The sequence below is a fragment of the Carettochelys insculpta genome, chromosome 30 (assembly GCF_033958435.1).
Source record: "Carettochelys insculpta isolate YL-2023 chromosome 30, ASM3395843v1, whole genome shotgun sequence".
Lineage (NCBI taxonomy): Eukaryota > Metazoa > Chordata > Testudines > Carettochelyidae > Carettochelys > Carettochelys insculpta.
In genome coordinates, this window is record NC_134166.1 from 3,634,589 (window position 1) to 3,653,888 (window position 19,300).

The 19,300-nt window shown below is 56.2% G+C and overlaps 1 protein-coding gene across 3 annotated transcripts in view; it reads right to left on the reverse strand.

Annotated features, from left to right (window-relative positions):
• PEAR1 (platelet endothelial aggregation receptor 1) overlaps positions 1-18,640 on the reverse strand; it is a 59,965-nt gene extending 41,325 nt beyond the window's left edge. For 2 of the 3 annotated variants that reach the window (XM_074981128.1, XM_074981127.1), the window contains exon 1: positions 18,473-18,640. The gene's annotated coding sequence lies outside the window, so the exon portion shown is untranslated. Of the gene's footprint in view, positions 1-13,830; positions 13,883-18,472 lie in introns of those variants that run through there. The other variant, XM_074981129.1, reaches the window with a different exon arrangement.
• Between the last annotated feature and the right edge of the window lie 660 nt (positions 18,641-19,300).

The window sequence follows — 19,300 nt, forward strand, 5'->3', positions numbered from 1 at the left end:
CTGAGGCACAGAGCAAGCCCCAAGTCACATGGCAGCACTGGGAACAGAACCCAGCAGCCTCCTCCTCACTCACACCGAAGGCCCCATTTGTTCCCAACCTAAGAAACCTTCGCCCTCTAGTAGCCTCCGTCAGAGCCCGGGCTTGCTCGCTGGGAGCGTTGTGCACTCTGCTGATCGGTCAGCTGGAGCCCTTCTACCATCTGGCTGTCGATTCATTTCCTTTGTGGAAGCGTGGTGTCTCTCACGCGGCGCACGCCAGCTGGCTCCCGCCCACGTGCACCAATACCCCCCGCCACCCCTCATCAGCCTGCACGCCGCCTTGTGAAGGCACACGCATCACCCAGGCACGCCGGAGCACCCGGCACTCACGCAAGCAGACATCCGTGTACGGCCAGTACAGACCTCCCCTCACCGCGCACACACTCAGAACGGCACACGCTGACTACACACATCGCACACGCCAGCTGTGTGTGATCCACCACAGGTGACCACGTTATCCACATCACCCCCACCCCCCTCATGCAGACACATTTGCCACACGCACAGTGCCATGGCACATACTCGTGTGCACGTACATGTCCAAGCAGAGCCCAGGGACACTTGCCTACTCTCACATGGACACGCTGACAGACCACACGGTCCTGCTCCCACATCCTCCACCCCATAAACAGCCCCCCCCTGCCCCCGTGATCACAGCTCTGCTCCCTACCCAGCCCCGTGCCCAGCCCAGGGCCAAGCCCGTGCCTCTCCCATGCAGGCCCAGTGCACACAAATAGCCAGCCAGGCAGCCCCAGACACTGATGGACTCACAAAGCGGAGGCACAGATACACTGCCTCCCGATCTCTCCAGCCCGAACATCCAGGCCGGGGCTAGGCCCAGCAAAGCACGGTCCCTGCTCCAGGGAAATCTCCGTTTGCTGGGACCAGGGTTCCCCATAAGCTGAGCACTTGGGCAGCTGCACAGGAGACATTCAGGTGCTGCCCAGCCCAGAGCCGGCAGCCTGTATTTCTATGCGTGGTGAACAGCCACTTGTGCCTTGGACACCCCCACCCTCCCCTCACTGTTGGGAAGTGGGTGAGTGGCAGGCGGGGATCCAGCCAGTGGCAGGAGCTCCCAGTACCGATAAGAGACAGAAAATACGGCACAATTCGCCCATTTCTGCGGAAGAGTCGAGAGCGCTGCAGGTGAGTGGAATACGGGCCCTTCCCTTTGCAAACGGGATGTCCGGTCACCTCGGCAGACACAGCCTGCCCCCTGCAGCCCCACATGCAGTCATCTATCAGCCCTTTCCCCTCGCCAGCTCTGCTCAAGACGTGAGCAGGAATCTGAGCTGACGTGAGCCTCCAGGGCCTGTCAGAAACTCGAGTGCACGTTCCCAGGCTTCCCGACCTCCCGGTGCCAAAACCTCCCGCCACAAGAAAAACCGCACCGTAATCCCCGCTGGCTCCAGCCTGCAGCGACAGCCAAGGGGCTGCTGCACCCCCACCGGCGTCCCTGGCACCGGGTGGCATCTCTCCTCAGCACAGCAGTGGGCTGGGGCTCGGCAGCACCCGTTCTCCTGCCCAGCGCTTGGCGGGGGAGATGCTGCAGGAGTGGTCTTGATGCAGAAGGAGGCTGTCCGCAAGCCGGGGCTCAGCCGTCCTGGGACAGCAGATCCTGTCTGGCAGAGAAAGGAGCCAGGATTGCCCCAGGCAACGTGGGTCGGAGCTCTGTGCTATGGCTGAGAATGCTGGAGGCCTGCTCCCAGCTCTGCAGCAACTCCCTAGGCTCTGTGCCTCAGTTTCCCTAGCCATACATGCAGAGCAGCCTGCGTGGTGCGGGGAGGGATTTTCCACATTATCACCCCACCTTTGTTAAGACAATAGACACCGCTGCTGTACGCACTCAGGAAGAGCAAAGACTCTGCTTCTAATCAGCAGCTGGGTCCTGCACCAGAGCCCCAGCCACTGCTGAGGGGGATGCAGCTCCTAATGACAGCTCCTTGGGCCAGAGCCTGGCTTCCCAGAGAGAGGCAGGGAGTGTCCTGGTTGGGTTTTTTCTGGACGTACCCAAGCACCTGCAGGGCTGACAAGCTGGGGGAGCCTCAGCTGATGTTTAGTGGGCGGGGATACTTGGCCTGGATCAGGGACCCTGGAGGACCCAGGCTGCTGGCTGGGTGGGAAGCAGGAAGGATGGATAGTTGGCATAGGACAAGAAGACGCCTTCTCCATGAGTGGGGTCACAGAGTGGGTAAGTGGTGTGGGGAGGGATAGCTCAGTGGTCTGAGCATCGGCCTGCTAGACCTGGGGTTGTGAGCTCAGACCTTGAGTAATTCTGTCTCAAACTTTACAAAAAATAAACTTGAGAGAATGGGGATCTCTTCACCAGCAGAATTCAGAGATGAAATTCACTGAGTCCCACTGCTGATCACTGACTGTTCCCCTGACGGATGGCTGAGCTGCCAGACAGAAGGCACACACACACCAGTGGCTTTGATTTCAGAAACCTCTCCTGAAATCAGGCACTGAAAAAGACCACCCCAGTGCATCAGTGAGCCTCCAGCTTCCTCAAGGCCCCAGTGGCGCAGGTGCAGAAGCAGCACATGGGCATGCACAAAGAAGGATGTGTGCTAAAATCTGGTGGGTGGGGACACAAGTCTGATTTGTGCAAAAGAGACCTGAATCAATGAGCACTTTGGGGCAGGGTCTGGCTTTTCGTCTTGGATTTGGACAGCACCTAGCACTGTGGGGTGCTAGTCTGAGGTAGAGCCTGCTAGGCACTGCCCCAGTATAAATAATGAATCCTCGTCCTGCAGGAAAGCTTTTATGCACCTGGCTATCTTTTGGCATGTGCCTGAGTCTCATTGGGTTTGGTTTCCCTTTCACACCAGGGTCAGCCACCTTTCCACGGTGGAGTGCTGAAATTTGACCCTTTTGAGCTCTATGTATGGCCCAGTGCCAGTGATACTTTTTTAAAGTCACTAATAGTCCTACTTACAACAGCTTCATTAATAAATAAAAACACAGAGCTTTACCATTTAGGGGTGGTTGGCAGCATTAGCCGGTCTTTTGTGACTCCTCAGGCAGCTTGGCTTTGAGCAAGCTCCTGGCTGCATGGGGGAGAAGGGGTGGGGCTGAGCTCCTGCCTCAGGTGCTGATGAAAATCAGCTCATGTGCTGCTCTTGGCACCTGAGCTGGGGGTTGCTGGCCCGTTTTACACAAATAAAATAATACACATTGCAGTTGCAGGTGCCATATGATCTCGTTACACTGCCAGAGGGGTGTGCAGCAAGATTAAGGAGGCAAATCAAGTTCTTTGACTTCATTGGGTGCGAGAGAGCTACAGTCTGAATCTTTATGGCCTGTGTTATGGCGGCAGTCGGGGTGGCTCCCCTGGTGCAAGGCACTGTACCAATACAGGACACCAAAACAGGCTCTGCTTCCGAGAGGTGAGAGGTTTTGACAGATTGCAGGCTAGGTCCCAGGCCACGCCAGGCTGCCGTGCCTCACTCCGGCGATACCTCCACCCCGCTTCTCGCGCCAGCCATGCTTAATTCAGGCTCTGGGTGTCAAGTGACAAACTCCAAACCACAGGACTAAGCACAGGACTGCAGTCTGAGTGTGAAGATGGTTTTCATTAGCTCCCCGCCAGCCCCCCAACCCACCCAAAGCCAATTAGACGTCTACAGACTCACAGGGCCGTGTTCCGGTCTCCACCCGTGTAAAACCAGCCAGCGAGTCCGGATTGACAGTGGTGTAACAGCACTCAGAAGCCCCTTTGCAAAAACCATAATCCCTACAGATATGAACTGGCACACACCATGCATTCTTCTAGCGAACGCTCTGCACTTCTTCTGCCAGACAGTATTCAGCAAGTCTAGCACCTTAATTGGCTGAGCCTCATGACTCACTTTTATTATCAGCCAGAGAGGCGACCCTGAAGAACCCAGGAGTCCTGGCTCCCCAAGCATCTGCCCTAGTCATTAGACTGCCTTCCGTTCCATTACAAATAACAAGCAGTCCTGGGACACCACGGAGACTAGCAAATTGATTAGGTCAGGAGTTTTCGTGGGCAAAACCCACTTCCTCAGATGAAGGGAGTGGAAAAGAGAATCCAGGGTTTATATAGTGGGAGGATGGGAGGGAGGGGAAACGGTGACTTGCCCCTAAGAACAGGTTGAACCTCTCAAGTCCAGCACTCTCAGGACCCAGCCAGTGCCAAACCAGTGAATTTGCTGGACCATGAGAGGTCAACATTGTCTAGCACGTTAGCAACACTCTCACTGCTTACAGGGCTTGGAGAAGACATTTAAGGATAAATTACAGCTAAACAACAGCACAAAACACTGAGAGCCAGGACTGGTGGCTAGAAAAAAACTTTATGGGACCATGGGAAAACTTGGCCACACCCACCAGAAGTGGTCGTCCAGCCAAGTAAAATCCTGCTGGATTATGGATGTTGCTGGATGAGAGTGTGTGGAATTAGCAAGGCTCAACCTCTAGGACCAGTTAATGAAGCAGATTAAGGACGGCGTTGCCCATTCCCGTGAATATCAAAGGTGGGGAAATTGCCAGTGTCAAGCATAAGATAGTGAAGATCTCTGCTCAGGCCAAGGTTAAACCGGTCATATTTGCAAGTGAATTCCAACTCAGATGTCTCCCTCTGTAAATGTAAAATTCTTTAGCAGAAGATCTACGTTTACAGGGTTACTCCTCTGAGACAATTTTCCATTCCATTAATTTATTTAAAGTAATGGGCTTCCCATGGGTCGTGATGCTGGTTCCCAGAAAAAAGGCTGGCGAGAGACAGGACAGCACTCATGGCGTTTCTGATCAGAACTGCTGTTGTTTCAAATGGAGCCACTTCCCAGCTCCATTAGAGTGAGGTGGTGTTGCTTTCCAGTGTGATCTCACTAATCTGTTCGTCACTATGCAGGAAAACCGCCCTTTCAGGACAGTCCATAACTGAAGAGACAGCCAGGAAGTGACAGCCAGGAAGTGAGTATGTGTGAGACAGAGATCAACATGTTTGTCAAATGCACTTGTTGGAATGGACTCTGAGACATCCAGGCAAAAGGCACCTGTGGATCTGGGTGTTCTAGGTACATCCCGTGGAAGGCATAGGTGGTGCTAGGCATTCTAGGTACATCTAAGCAGTCAGTAATTGCTGAGATGGATGTTGTAGATATATCTAGGGAGAAGATGCCTATGAAGCTGGATGTTCTAGGTATATTTAATAGACAACAGTCATAGAGGTGAATGTTCTAGATACATCTAAGCAGTTGGTAACTGATGAGATCAGTGTTCTAGGTATATCTAGGTAGGAGTTTCCTATGAAGCCAGATGTTCTAGGTACATCCAGTAGACGGCAGCTGTGAAGCTTCTGAAAATATCAGCTGTGTCTCGGATGAACATTCTACTGGGAGACAGGAAAGTCTGAGTGCCAGAAAAAACATACCTCCTATTCCGCTAGTGTCACGGACCCATCTTAACATGGCTCTGATGGTATGTAACTGTGCGATGCCAAAGAAGAACCAAGAGAGAGGGCATTCCCAACCTCTTCTGAAGTGTAACGAGACCCAGTTTCAACAGTTTTAAAAGATACAGCCATTTGTATCCTGGATCTGTTGTTTTCCTGGTGAGTTTGGTGAGGCACGACAAGTTTCTCATTGTGAGATGAGTTTTAAACAAGACACTAAAGCACAGAGGAATAAGAGAGATCTGATGCCTAGTAAGAGCATTTCATATTCACAGACCGAGGGTCTGGGAACCAGGACTCCAGGGTTTCTTTCCCTGGATTGAGGAAAGTTGTGGCCTAGAAGTTAGTTAAGATGGAGGGTCAGGAGATGTAGATTTAGGTTCTGTTCCCAGCTCTTAGCAGGAGTGTGGTAGAATGAACAGAAGATGAGAGACTCTTGGGTCTAATTCCCTGCTCTCAGTCAACAGCTCTGTGTTGATTTGCACACACTTTCTCCCCACCCCTCCCCAGGGATCCAGGCTATCAGGTCCTACCCCTCCTGGTCAGGATCCCAGTGTGGGCCAAACAGCAGGGCTGTGCTGGTTTCCTTTGCCTCCTGCTTAAAGTTAACTGCAGCTTCATGTTTACAAGTCTGTGTGTGTTTTATGGCCCTCACAAAAATGCACGTGTTAGGTGGAAGGAAACAGAGATTTCCTGACCTATGCAGCTGATTCGATGGTCACTTCCTCCTGCCTCGATTCACCGTCCTGTTCCCATCTTGCTGTCTGGCCCCTGCCTAGTGGTAAGTGCTCTTCCCTACGGCCATCAGCAAATCTTCGCATCTCTCGGCCAGGCCATTGGACCAAAGCCCCAAGAAGGCTTTTCCAAGCAGAATGAAAAAAATGTTTTGACATTACCATCAAAACAATATTTCCAGGGTGGAAGAAGTTTGGGGTCAGTTTAAATATCCCATTTTGATTCACTTGCCAGGTTTGTCCCGAACTGACAGCTATTTTATCATTTCAAACACAATACATTGTGCAAAACTCCATTCCAACACATTCGCTTCATTTCATTTCCCCCCAGATCGAAATTTCATTAACATTCATTTGGAACAAAATGTTATTTGCAGATGAGAACTCTTTTGTCTGAAACTGTTGACCGGTTCTGCATCATCCCAGCATCCTTTTCCTGGGTAGCTAATTCCTTCCGACCTTCCTAAATTCCCCCAGCTTTGGAAATGATCCTCTAATCCCCCCCCGAAGAACTGTTGCGTAGCATCCCTGAGTTTAAACCATCAGGTCAGCGAGATGCCTATATAGGTGCGCTGCACTTGTTCACATCAGTCGTAAATGCAGCCTGTCGCTTATAAACTGTCGACCTCTTTCTCAACGAAAGGCCCTGCACCCAAATCCATGTCACCTACAGCCATCCTTCCTGTATTGTACAAGTTGAACGTCTCTAGTCTGGCAACATCTGTAATCCAGCATGATCTTAGTTAGCCAAATGACCACTTATCCTGGGTGCGGCCAAATTTCCCATGGTCCCATAAAGTTTGTTTCCAGCCACCAGTTCTGGCTCTCAGTGTTCTGTGCTGTTATTTCGCTGTAATTTACCTCTACATGTCTTCTCAGAACCCAGTAAGCAGTGGACCTGTTGGTAATGTGCTAGACAATATTGACCTCCCATGGTCCAGCAAATTCTCTGCCTCGGCGCCAGTGATGTCCTGAGACTGCCAGACTAGAGAGGTTCAACCTGTATTATTCTTTAGGAAAATCAAACATCTCCCCTTCCTCCAAAACCAACTGCACACAAAGCCGAATTCTTCTTGCAACACGAGTGAGAAAAGAAACCAATGTTTTGTCAAATTCCACCCCCTCCAAAAAGCACCACTGGAATTCAATGGGAGATCGTAGAAAGTTTGGAGCCAAAGGGGAGAATGGGAAACAAAGTATCATCTGGAATTGTTGGCGGAGAAAACTGAAGAGTCATCAAAATGTGTCAGGCAGTGGAGCCTTGTGTTAATAATAACAACTGCGCTAGACATGCCCTGGGAGGAAAGCAGGGCGGGGGCCCCTGTAGAGGACCAAGACCCCAGGGCTGCACAAGTACAGACTAAAGAGACAGGCCACATCCCAGAAGCATTTGCAATCTGTCTCTACTCTAACCAGACTTGAGCAGCCAACTGCGTTAAGAAATACAGGAGAGATTTTATAGTAGGAACTTCCAACTTTTTCTCTTGTTGAAAGGTCCCCAGTGGTCAGGCGAGGACTTGGAAAAGGACAGAGATTTCTCTCAGCAGTGGAATCGGGCGTGACAGTGTGTAACGTCTTATCTTGGGGGTAGATGCATGCGTGTGCACGTGCAGCCCCCTACGAATGTCGCATCTAAGAGCCTCCTCATCTTTAATGGATTTATTGTTCCCTGTGAAGCAGAGCCGTGCTATTGACCCCATTGTGCAGATAGGGAAACTGAGGCACGGGGCCTTTAACTGGTCCTATCTCTAACTTATGGACATCTGTGGATAACAAACCCTGCTTTGCCTCGCTGTGCTCTGGGATCTCTTGCCCTGTGTCTGTCTAACCCTGGGCCCCCGGTCTCCGTCAGGGCCCTCTTGCTGCAGCTCTACTTTGCTTTCTGAGGTGGCTCTGAGGTGCGCGGCCTACCCCCAGCAGCCTAGAAATGCGCGGTGCCAGCTGGCAGCAGGCATGGAAAGCCTGGTGCTCCAGGCTGTCCCTGGCACGCCCAGGGTCCCGCAGGCTCCACCTCTCCAGGAACAAGGGGGTAGGTGCCAGCCGAGCAGCTGTTTGTTGCGCTGGCAGGGAGGGGGTGGGACGCTAGAGACTTCCTCTGGGTGACGGACAGGAAGCGAGGCAGAGCCAGGAGAGAAACACTCCCTCAAGGCAGGGCAGGGCTCTCCCCACTCACCTCCTGCCACACACACACACCCCAGACACACCACACTCACAAACATGCACCACGAGATATCTAACATGCAACCTTTGGCACATGCACCAACCACACACACACACACGGCACGTCACACTCACAAACACACACCAATAGATATAGAACACACAAAACTAGGCAGATGCACCAGATATACTGTCCACACACACAGCAGAAACATCTCACTCACAAGCACACATGGCTAGACATCTAACACACAACACTTGGCAGATGCACCAGGCACTGTTCTCACACATGCACGCACGTGCACACCAGAAACATCACACTCATAGACAAGTGTAGCTATCTAACACACTACACTGGGCAGATGCACCAGACACACTGTTCACAGACACCCCTAGATATACTACTCACCTCCAGCCATCCCCCCATCAAACCAAGCAGAGTCCCAGAGGCATCACGCACTGCACACAAACACAACAGCCCACACCCACATAGCAGATGTGCTACACACTCAGGCAGAGCAATAAGCCAACACTCATCCCCCTTACAAGGCCCACCCGTGCGTGTAACAGTCACACCTGGGCAACCCTCCAACCCAACACACTCACCCGCCAGGCACAACCTGGCACCATGCCAAAGGACGCCCACACACGCTCCTAACCATGGGCAAAGCAAGTGGCCTGTTTCCTGCGTTGGGGCCAGGCCCGTGGGGCTCTTAGCCAGAGACAGACAGGAAGAGTTGGCCCTGGCCATGTGGATGGGCTGCACGGCCGGGGAGGGCTGGGGGGGGGAGCAGATGCACACACCAGGCACTTTGCAGCACACCCAGGTGTTACACACCACCCTTACCCATCTCACACGCCGGCCAGAGACTCACAATACTCTTACACACAGCACACACTCAGAGGCACCACACAGCTTACTGACACGAGACGTCACACAACACGCATCACCCTTCTCCACCTCCCACCCCCTGAAGAGATCACCCAACCACCCCACAAAGACCCACGCCCCTCAGACAACACCCTTCCTCAGGTCACACTCACCAGCGAGGTCACCGCACACAAGTGCCAGGCATTGCGTACTTCCAACGCCTCACCCGGCCCCCAGCCCCGTCACCCCCTCTTGGCACATCACACACACCTCAGCCATCACACAACAACCCTCCCCCAGACGAGCCACTCACACCCCCACCAAAAGCCTCACCTCCCTCCAGAACCAGACACGCCCATACCCCCACCTCTCTCTCACACCAGCTCAGGGGGCTGAGGGGAGCAGGCAGGTAATGGCCCTGACCCCACGAAAACAGCCTTGCCAGGGCAGTGGGCCCCGGCCCCCAGCACCCCTGGGCAAGAGCTCTCCTAACAGTGGGCAGCACTTGAGGAACTCACTGCCTAAGGAAAGGAGAACAGCCGTGGGCCTCACTCAGCGCCTGCAGGGTGAGATGTAAAAACCCCTTACGCTGCCGCAGGGCGGGTCACTCCAACAGCGATCGACGGGCGCCTGGGTGCCCAGCACCGGCACATTTACCCTGCTCCTTAGCTCAGTTAGTTTGGGGGCTTTACTGTAAAATAAAAGGCAAATGTCCGGGCTGCACATCAACCACGTCTCTGGGGTGGAGCTGGGGAGGAGTCCAGTGTGTGGCTGCCTCAGGGGAGAGGAGGACCCCAGCCCTCTCTCATCACAGCAGCTTGGGGTCAGGTGAGAAAGGCCTCTCCATGGCCACTGCAGCCCCAGGGCGCAGCTGGGGCAGGTCCAGGGTCGGCTGCCCCCTGCGCCCCCCAGCCAGCCTGAGGAATGTGGCAAACTGCACTTTCCCCAGCTCCTGAGGGAGGGGACGATCCAGCAACGCTCCGCTCCAGATCGGCGGGTAGGGCAGTAGCAGCCCCACCGACTCCCTAAAGGGAACCTGGGTGGGGGGTGACCCCAGTCTGTCCCTTTCACCTGCCTGCTGATTCGGTCCTTTTCTGTATGGTTTTGCCGTTCCCGTTCCCGTTCCCGTTCCCCAGGCACAGCCAAGCTCCGAGCTTGCTGTAAGTTGTGGTTAGAGGAAGCTGGGTACCGAATGTGGGGGTCCCAGCTCGTCCCGTTTAGGAGGAGTTCTTGACCTGACAGACAGACAGACACTCTCAAATAGGTAGTAGATCGGAGAGGGCAGCCAAGGTGCCAGAGACAGTGGGGAGTGCGGAATAGCTATGGTGTGTGGGGATGGCTAGCTAGCTAGCGGACGGGTCTAGGGACAGACAGACAGCTACTCCGCATCTGATTCTCAATCTGCCACTATCCTGCAAAAACCAACCAAACGGAAATCCAAGCCCACAGGCCCTGCAGCAGTGCCTCAGAAGCTGGGGCAGCTGACAGAGGTCCACGCTCTGGGCTGAACAGCAGTGTCAATGTCCCACTGGCCAGAAAGGAGGGATAGGGGGCAGGGAGGGTCTCACCAGCCAGGCTCCAGCCTCAGCAGGGCCCACATTGCTATTTGTAGCCCTGCCGTGAAGTCTCTGGCAGCTGACCTGGGCTCTGAGATTCTTTGCTGCAGGCGGGTTTCGCAGTGTAGACAAACCCGCCGCCCGCATCCTCAAAGGACGCGGACACAGGATGAGCCCAGGAGCTTCAACTCATAATGCTGGACACTGAATCCCAGGGTCTTCCCAGAGACCGGTCCTAGCTCAGTACAACCATTTGCAACACACCCTACTCCCGGCTAACCCTGAGCGGCCTAACTGCGAAACCCTGGTGGTTCAGAATCTGTCTCACCTTGTCATTAACTCCCACATGCTGGTACTTGCTCCAGGCTCTGTGTCCTTCACAAGCCAGCTCCTTCTGCCCAAGAAAAGATGTGCCCTCCCAGCATCTGGGCTCCCTCCCAAATATCTTGGGAGGAACAAGGCCCCAACAACAGGAAACAAGAGCAAGACAGCCAGGCAAGCTGGCAACCGAGAGGAGCCAGGAGAGTCATTCTGCACAGCTACAGACACATGGGAGCCACAGGAGCGATTCCTGAACCAGGCCCATCTGGCTGCGTTCCCCAGGCTGGCAGTTTGAACCCACCAGACACGATCCCCCCTGCCCGGCACATCCACTCCCCAGGCCCCAGACAAGTAACTGCCTTGCACCCAAGCCAGAGGAGTGCACTTGAAATCCGATCATGCGAAAAACAGAACATGAAAGAACTGGTGGAAAGTGACACCCAGGCCCAGCCCGTTCTGCGCTCAGGCTGACGCGCCGGCTGCAATGGAATGGGATGCAGGCAGCTGTTCCCAGGTCTGCCGTAGCAGTGGTGGGTGTGGGCGGGTGGCAGAGCTGAATCTGTGGGCTGAAGCAGCGGTGGGCTGTGGAGTGGGATGGAAGAGCAGTGTCAGAGCTGCATGGCAAGGGGAGATCGGGGGCATTTAACAGGGCGATCCGTGTGGTATGTGTGTGGCGAGCCCATGGCACAAAGAGCCATGGGGCTGGGGCTGGGGCTAGGGAGATGCAGAGTCAGAAGAAGGGCGCTGCCACTCAGAAAGGAGTTCCATCCCCAGAGCCGTGGGGAATATGCCCAGCCTTTGTTTCCCTAGAGCCCGTGTTCGTCAATATCCATCTCTCAAGTCCGGCGCTCAATTCACTTACAAAAACAGCAGGGATCGATTGTCGGCGTGTTTGCAGGGCGCTGGCGGAATGCGATCTGCCCTGGGCATGCTGGCATGATGAATAGGTTTCTATTCCCCAGGACAAAGAGCACCACTCGAGTGGATTTCATTAGTATTGATGGGACCAAAGGACTGCCGAGAGGAACGTCTCTGAATCGCTGTTTGGGGCAGAACAGCCACTAAGAAAGCCAAGTGCCAGGGGGCCCGGCTGGGCTGCTGTCTGCACAGCCGCACCAAGAGAGTCCCCGCCTCAGCTGAGATCGGGCTCCCTTTATGCCTTGTGCAGCACAGCCACAGAGCACGAGAGCACCTCCCCAAGCAGCTCCTTGTGCAAACAGACAAGGGTGGGGGAAAGCAGGAGAAGGGTGTTAGGTCCATTGGCCAGAGCTGGAGATCTGCCCCAGCAGGTCTGTATGGTTGCCCCAAGCAACAGATCTGCCCCAGATCAAATTGGATCACAGGACTGAGAGGGATCAAATCCAGTCCCCTGAGCTCAGGGCAGGACCAAGCGCCATCAAGACCATCCCTGACAGGTGTCTGTCTAACCTGCTCTTCAGTATCTCCAGCGATGGAGATTCCACAACCTCCCCAGGCAATTTATTCCACTGTTTGACCGCCCTGACCAGAAGCTTTTCCTAATGTCCTGCCCTTGCTGCACTTCAAGCCCATTGCTCCTTGTCCCGTCCTCAAAGGTTAAGGAGAATAATTCCTCTCCCTCCTCCTTGTAACAGCTTTTTATATGCTTGAAAATGGTCATCATGTCCCACCTCAGCCTTCACTCCTGCAAACTAAACAAACCCAGTTCCTCCAGCTTTTCCTCCCAAGCTCTGCGCTCCAGACCTTTGCTCTCCTCTGGCCTGTTCCCCACTTCTGCACCTCTTTCCTGAAATGCTTCACCCGCAGCTTGACAGTGCTGCAGCTGAGTCCTGATCAGCACATTGTAGAGCAGAAGAATCGCTCCTCGTGCCTTGTTTACGACACTTCTGCTTATACCTCCTAGAAGAAGTTTTGCATTTTTTTTGCACCCGTGTCACACTGATGACTCAACTTTAGCTTGTGGCCCACTTGACCCCTTGATCCCTTCCCGCTGGGCTCCTTCCTAGACAGCCATTTCCCCTTTTGGTAGGTGAAACTGATTGTTCTCCTAAGCGCAGGACTTCGCATTTGCCCTCGTTGACTTTCAGCCAATTGACTCCAGACCGTTTCTCCACAGTTTGTCCAGGTTCACGGGGAATTTTCAACCCACCTTCCACAACACTTGTAACCCCCCCAGCTTGTCACCCGTAGACTCCCCCCGTGTGCTCTCCCTGCTGAAAGCCAAATCATCGATGAAGCTGTCGAACAGAACTGACCCCGCCGCGATCCCTGTGGGAGCCAGGCTCACCGACGCGGAACAGAGTGGTACCTGGCACACCCCACCCCTTTCACTGGAGGTCCTGCCCCTTAGAGGAGCACGGTGCTGCCCCTCCCAACCATGCCCAGGGGCCCAGCAATTCTATCCCCCCAGCAAGACCCCCCTCGTTATGTCTTTCCTGCCTGACTGCAAACCACTGATGACCCCTCTCGGGGACCAGCACCTGCCGAGGGTCTAGTTCCTGCTTTGTTTAAAGGGCAAGCATGAGAGTTTTCTATCCTACTCAAGCCAAAATGTGCCACTGGTACAAGTCCATCCGGGGGGGGGGGGAGGGACCCAGGTCAACCCCCTACCTGTGGCCCATGTACAGGGCCCAGCAAACCCCCTCCCCATGCCACTGGACTCACCTCCCCCTGGTTCTGCCTGCACCCTGCCCACTTACTCCCTCCCCGACCCACTGGGCTGGGATTCCCTGGCCCAGGGCCCCCACTCACCAGGCAGCCTGCTCTGTCACACCCGCCCTGCTGGCTGAGCCTCGCTTCTCTGCTGGAGGCCGGAGAGGTGGCTGCTTCCCGCTGCCGTGGAGAAGAGGGGTTCAGCGGGCCAGGAGGGTGTGATGGAGCAGGCTGCGACCATGGGGAGGGGGGAATGAAAAGGGGGCAACCCCCTGCTGCTGCTACCACCACCCTGCCCCAGGTAATCCTTCCCCCACCCCACAGCACTGCTGCGATAACCACCACAGCCCCCCCCAAACCACAGGGCTTGGGGCAGCTGCCCCACCTCAGCCTGTGGATGGGACGAGCTCTGGGAGATACAGAAACTGTCTCCCCTGGATCTGAGCTACTGAGCCCAACTACAGCTGAGCGACACTCGCTTCCTAGTTGGGATGCTGCTGGTCAACAGGAAGGCAGGAACGCGGCGTGGCCGCCTGTGGCTCCAGCCGCCAGGAAGCCCCAGCGCCCCGAAAGAAAGGGATCTTAGCGCAGTGACCGGCGGCTGCTTTCTAGAGAGCGGTGGAGCCGCGAGGACAGTCCGCAGAGCCGTTCAGCCAGCCCAGGAGAGAAAACCAGCCCCAGCTCCCCCGGGCACAGGTCCAGGACGAGGGGACAGCGATAACCCGGCCGGGGAATCCCAGGAGACGTGTCCTTGCTAAAGGCGTGAACAATGCTCTGCATTCCTCTGGGGTGAGTCCCGGGTCTGGGGAGGCCATGGTGAGTCACCCAGCCCTGCCCTGGCTCATTGTCCCACCACGCCATGTCCTGCTCGCCCCATTGCAGGGGCTGCAAACAGCCCCACTGGGGGAGACCCACCAGGAGAGAGACAGCCGCTCTGCAGTGAACCTGGCAGGGGGGTAAGGGGGCCAGGGGAGCAGTCACTCGACGGGCCAGCCCAGGTGGACCAGCACCACAGCCGAGTGGCACAAGGGTCAGGTGCAGGCCACAGAGGGGATGCCAGGAGCAGCCAGAAACATCCCTCTGTACACTGCATTCTCCCCTGCCCCGCAGGCGTCCTCGCCCCTAGCCTTCCCCATTAGTAACCAGCCCTTCCTGCACCCCAGAGCCAGCCAAAGAACCCAGGCGTCCTGCTCTCAGGCCCCTGCCCTCATACCGCAGTCCTACGGGTCAGTCCTGCTTCCCAGCCACACCCCACTCTAACCATTGAATACCACTGCCCTCCAGAACCAGGCAAAGAACCCAGGTGTCTTGACTACCACTCCTTGCTCTAGCCATTGGGTCCCACTCCCTTTGCAGAGGTGGACAGAGAACCCAGGTGTCCTGACTACCAGCCCCTTCTCTGACTGTAGCTTATGTTGCCCTCCCAGTAGGTTACACCGGTGGAAGCAATGCCGTGGCTTGCCTTTAATGGCCACAGTTCCTATCAGGCCTGAAGGAGGCCGGGTTATGAAAGGGTACATGGGGGTATTACTGAACCCCACTGAAGCCGGGGGAACACTGAGGGGTAGGCAAGGACCCTCTATTCAAATGCCACAGGTAGTCGTTCCCTTGGCTCCAGAGGGGCTCGAATGGGGCCCAGAGCTGGGAGAAGACGGCAGCTGCAGCCCCAGGGGAAACGTGGGGCTGGGCCAGGCCACAGGGGGGGTTCAAAGCCACTGGAGCTATTTTAAGCCACTCTCCAGTCAGCCCAGCAGTCTCACACCCAGTTGGGCCTGAACCCCACCCCCACCCCCAGTCCCTGCACCTCCTGCTGGCATCCAGGCAGGCCAAGCAACAGGAGAGAGTGGTACCTAGTGGTTAGAGCAAGGGGCTGGAAGACAGACGCCAGGCGTTGTCTCAGGCCCAGCCTGCTGGGGCCATGTCAGGCGGGAAGGAGGTTTTTCCATAGCACTGCCTCAGCTCAGCTCCCCCAAGGGCAGACGCAGAGCATGGGAGTCAGGACACCTGGGTTCTGTGAATCCCCCACAGCTGCTCAGGCTGTGACCAATCAGGACTTCTAGGGTCTACCCCAACTACTGGAGGAAGAGTAGCCTAATGGTGAGAGCTGGGTGCCTGGGTTCCATTCCCAGTTCTGGGGAGGAGTTTAATCCAGTAACGAAAGCAGAGGGCAGGGAGCCAGGAGTTCTGTTCTGCCACTGACTCTCCAGGCAAATCACCGCCCTGTGCTGTGCCTCAGTTTCCCCATCTCTCAAACAGGGGTAACAGCAGCGCCTGCAGCCCGTGAGCAGGTCTGGAGGGTTAGCTCTTTAACGAAATGCTTTAAGAACCCAGAAGGGGAGGAGGTGTGCAAGGAACCCCAGCCCAGCTCCCGTGCACGGCGGCGGATGCAGTGTGGCTAGAGCCCTGTATGCTGCAGGATGGGGCCCAAGGGGGGGTGAGGTATCTGCTGAGTCCCCAGGACCCAGCCCGGTCCCTTCCGCGGGCTGCAGAGAGGCGAGAGGATGACGGCAGCCGGGAGTGTTCCTGCCGCACGCAGCGTGAGCCAGTGATGTCACCGCTCACCACACCAAGGGGTCACACCGCCGCGGTTGGGCTGAAATGCCACAGGGAGCAGGCTGTCCCCTTGCCCCCGCAGATAAACGTCGCCATCTGCGAAGGAGGGGGATGTGGTTAGTGAAAGGAAGCGGGAGGCCAGACCCGGGGGTACTAGACCAGCCCTAGCAGGGGAGTGGTGTCTAGTGGTCAGAGCAGGGAGTCCTGGGGGAGTGGACTACTGGCTTCCATTCCCAGCTTGGGGGCAGTGGGGTCTAGTGGTTGGAGCCAGGAGGACTGGATGCCAAGACTTTTGGGCTGCAGTCCCATTGCTCATGCTGACTCTGGATGACCTCAGGCAAGTCCTTTCCTCTCCCCGTACTTCAGTTTCCTCCTCCACTCAGGGCAGGACAATGATACCGAGGAGCCAGCGCAGGGGCCAGAGGGCTGGGGAACTCCCTGACATGTCTGGGAAGGACATTGTGATCCCTGCTGCCCGAGGCCAGACTCTCCTATGCCGTCCCCCTCCACCACTGCCTGCTCCAGGCCTGGTTAGCGGAGACGGGGCTACCCCGAGACCCAGGGAAGCTCTTTGTGGGGGCCCTTTAAGAGCTAGCCGCCAGGGGAAGGCCCTGGGACCTGGAGATGAGCTGCTATCTCTGACCCTCCAGTTTCCGCCGCAGTGTCACAGGCACTGACATGCTTCCTCCCCAGGCTGAGCTGATGGCAAGCTGGCCCGGAGACCACTGGCCCTGCCTGGCCCTGGGAGGCTACACCCGGCCTACAGCCCCAGCCGGAGCCCCCTTGGGCGGCTGCCCACTCGGGACCCCGGCTGTTCAGGGCAGGACACGTGGCGCTTGTTCAGTGATGGGACTGCACCTGGCCTGCCCCCTCCCTGCCCTCGTCCCCATCCAGCCCCTTCCCCAGACCCACTTAGTCCCAGTTCCACCCAGCCCCTGTCCCAGAACCACCCCACATTCCCGATCCACCCCGGCTCCAGATCCACCCCATCTCTCCCCAAGCAGCCCCCATACCCTACTGTCAAACCCAGCCTGCCGTCCCCATCCCAGGCCCTGATCGCCTCCATCCCAACCAGGGTTCCCTGTAAACTGAGCACTTGGTGGCCACCCAGGGGAGATTCAGGTGCCCCCCAGCTGATGAGCAGAGCACCCACAGCCGTCGGCCTGTTTTCCTATGGGTGGTGCACACCAAGACATGAATTGGTGCACCGAACAAAATTTATTCCACACAGCCGGCAAAAATTAGCGGGAACCTTGATTCCATCCCACCCCACTATACTTCATCCCACATCCACTCCGCCCCCACTCACCCCAGCCAGGCCCCTCTCCCTGCAGACCGAAACAGGCCCCAGGACCCCCATGGGAGCACACCCAGCGGTTCCCAAGACTTGGGTCAGAGAGGAAAATATCTTCCTGCTGCTGGCACAGGGTGGGATGGGGGAGCTGGGCAGGACCAGGCAGGGAGGTCAGAGATCAGAGGAGGGTGAGGCGAGTCGATCCCTCTTCCCAGAACAGAGACCTACCGCCTACCCCAGCTCCAAACCACTGCGCCGGGTCCGTTGGAGCACAAACCAGCCCTTCCAAAGCCTTTCCCTGGGGGACCCCACTCCAGCGCCGCAGGGCCGATCCTGCTCTCCCTGGCCCATGGCCAATCCAGCGGCACTATCAGACTCCAGACAAGTGACTACCCATTTACACCCGGACCGCCGCCAGCACTAGGCAGCCTGAACTCCTCAGCCCCCTCCCGAGCGACTTTGAGCTCCCATCACATTAACAGATAACAGAGTCCGGACTGTCATCCCGCAGAACCACTCCAGATTTGCAGTGATTTTGGGGACAGCAGAATCACACCCAAACTCTTGACACTCGTCCCGATTTACACGGGGGTCACGGAGACCTGACTCTAGCCCGATGCCTCTCAGGAAGACAGAGCCAGCAAAACATCTAACCCTGGATGCTCAAAGGAGCCTTAAGGGCAACGCTCAGCCAATCCGGGGCTACAACGTGGGGCAAAGCAGCACCTCATCCCCTCTGGAGTAAGCCAGGGCTCCCTCGAAATCCATCAAACAACCTCAGTAACCTGGGCACCAGCACAGCTTTGGCGCTTGGACTTCAGGGATCAGGGCCCTGACAGATGCCAGTCTGTACCCACCCCACTATCCACTCTGGGCAAAGCTCCCAGTACTCACCTCTCCCCAGGATCAGGGAAGGGAGCTCCCCCGGCAGCCTCCCGAGAAGTCCTCCAGCTGGGATGAAGCTGAAAGAATTAGGAGGGGGATTTATTTCCCTCCAGGGGCAAAAAGAAGCCACGAGCTCCCTTTTGGGCTTGGGGTGGGCCCTGCTCTGGGCAGGGTGGGCACCGGTCCGTGGTCAGAGCAGGCTGTGGTGGGGAGGGGCTGTGCCGTGTGAGATGTGAAACATCAGAGGGGGAGGGAGCAGGAAGGGGGCTGGGAACCAACTCAGGAAGTTTTGACAAGGAAACTACGAAGGGCGCTGGGCTTGGAGGGGGGAAAATCCAACTCGCGCGCACACTGCTTCTTCCTTGGCAAGAGACCAGCCCGGGTGGAAGAGCAGCTGCAAAACAAGTGTGAAACGAGAGCCGACAGAGCTGGGCAGCCAGCAGCCAGCAACCTGGGGCTGCATCCCCTCTAGGCACAGGGTGGCTTCCCTCTCATTTTCCCCATCTATGGGCAGAATAAATGTTTTTCTGTGCACTGAGGCATGGTTGGATGTGCACCACCCATAGAAACACAGGCTGCTGGCTGGGGGCACTGGGCAGCACCTGAATCTCTCCTGGGCGGCTTCCCAAGCGCTCAGGCTCCGACCCCAAACTCCCTTTCCAAGTTCCTTCCTAAGGAGGATCCAGGCTCCCTGGCAGCAGGGACAGCCTGTGGTCTTTCAGCTTAGAGGCAAGACACTGCACGTAGCTGCACTAAACACACCTGGGGTTTAAAGGAACCCCCCTTTACTGAGTGAGCCAGATACAGACCACATTGCTACTTACCTCTCGGCCAGCA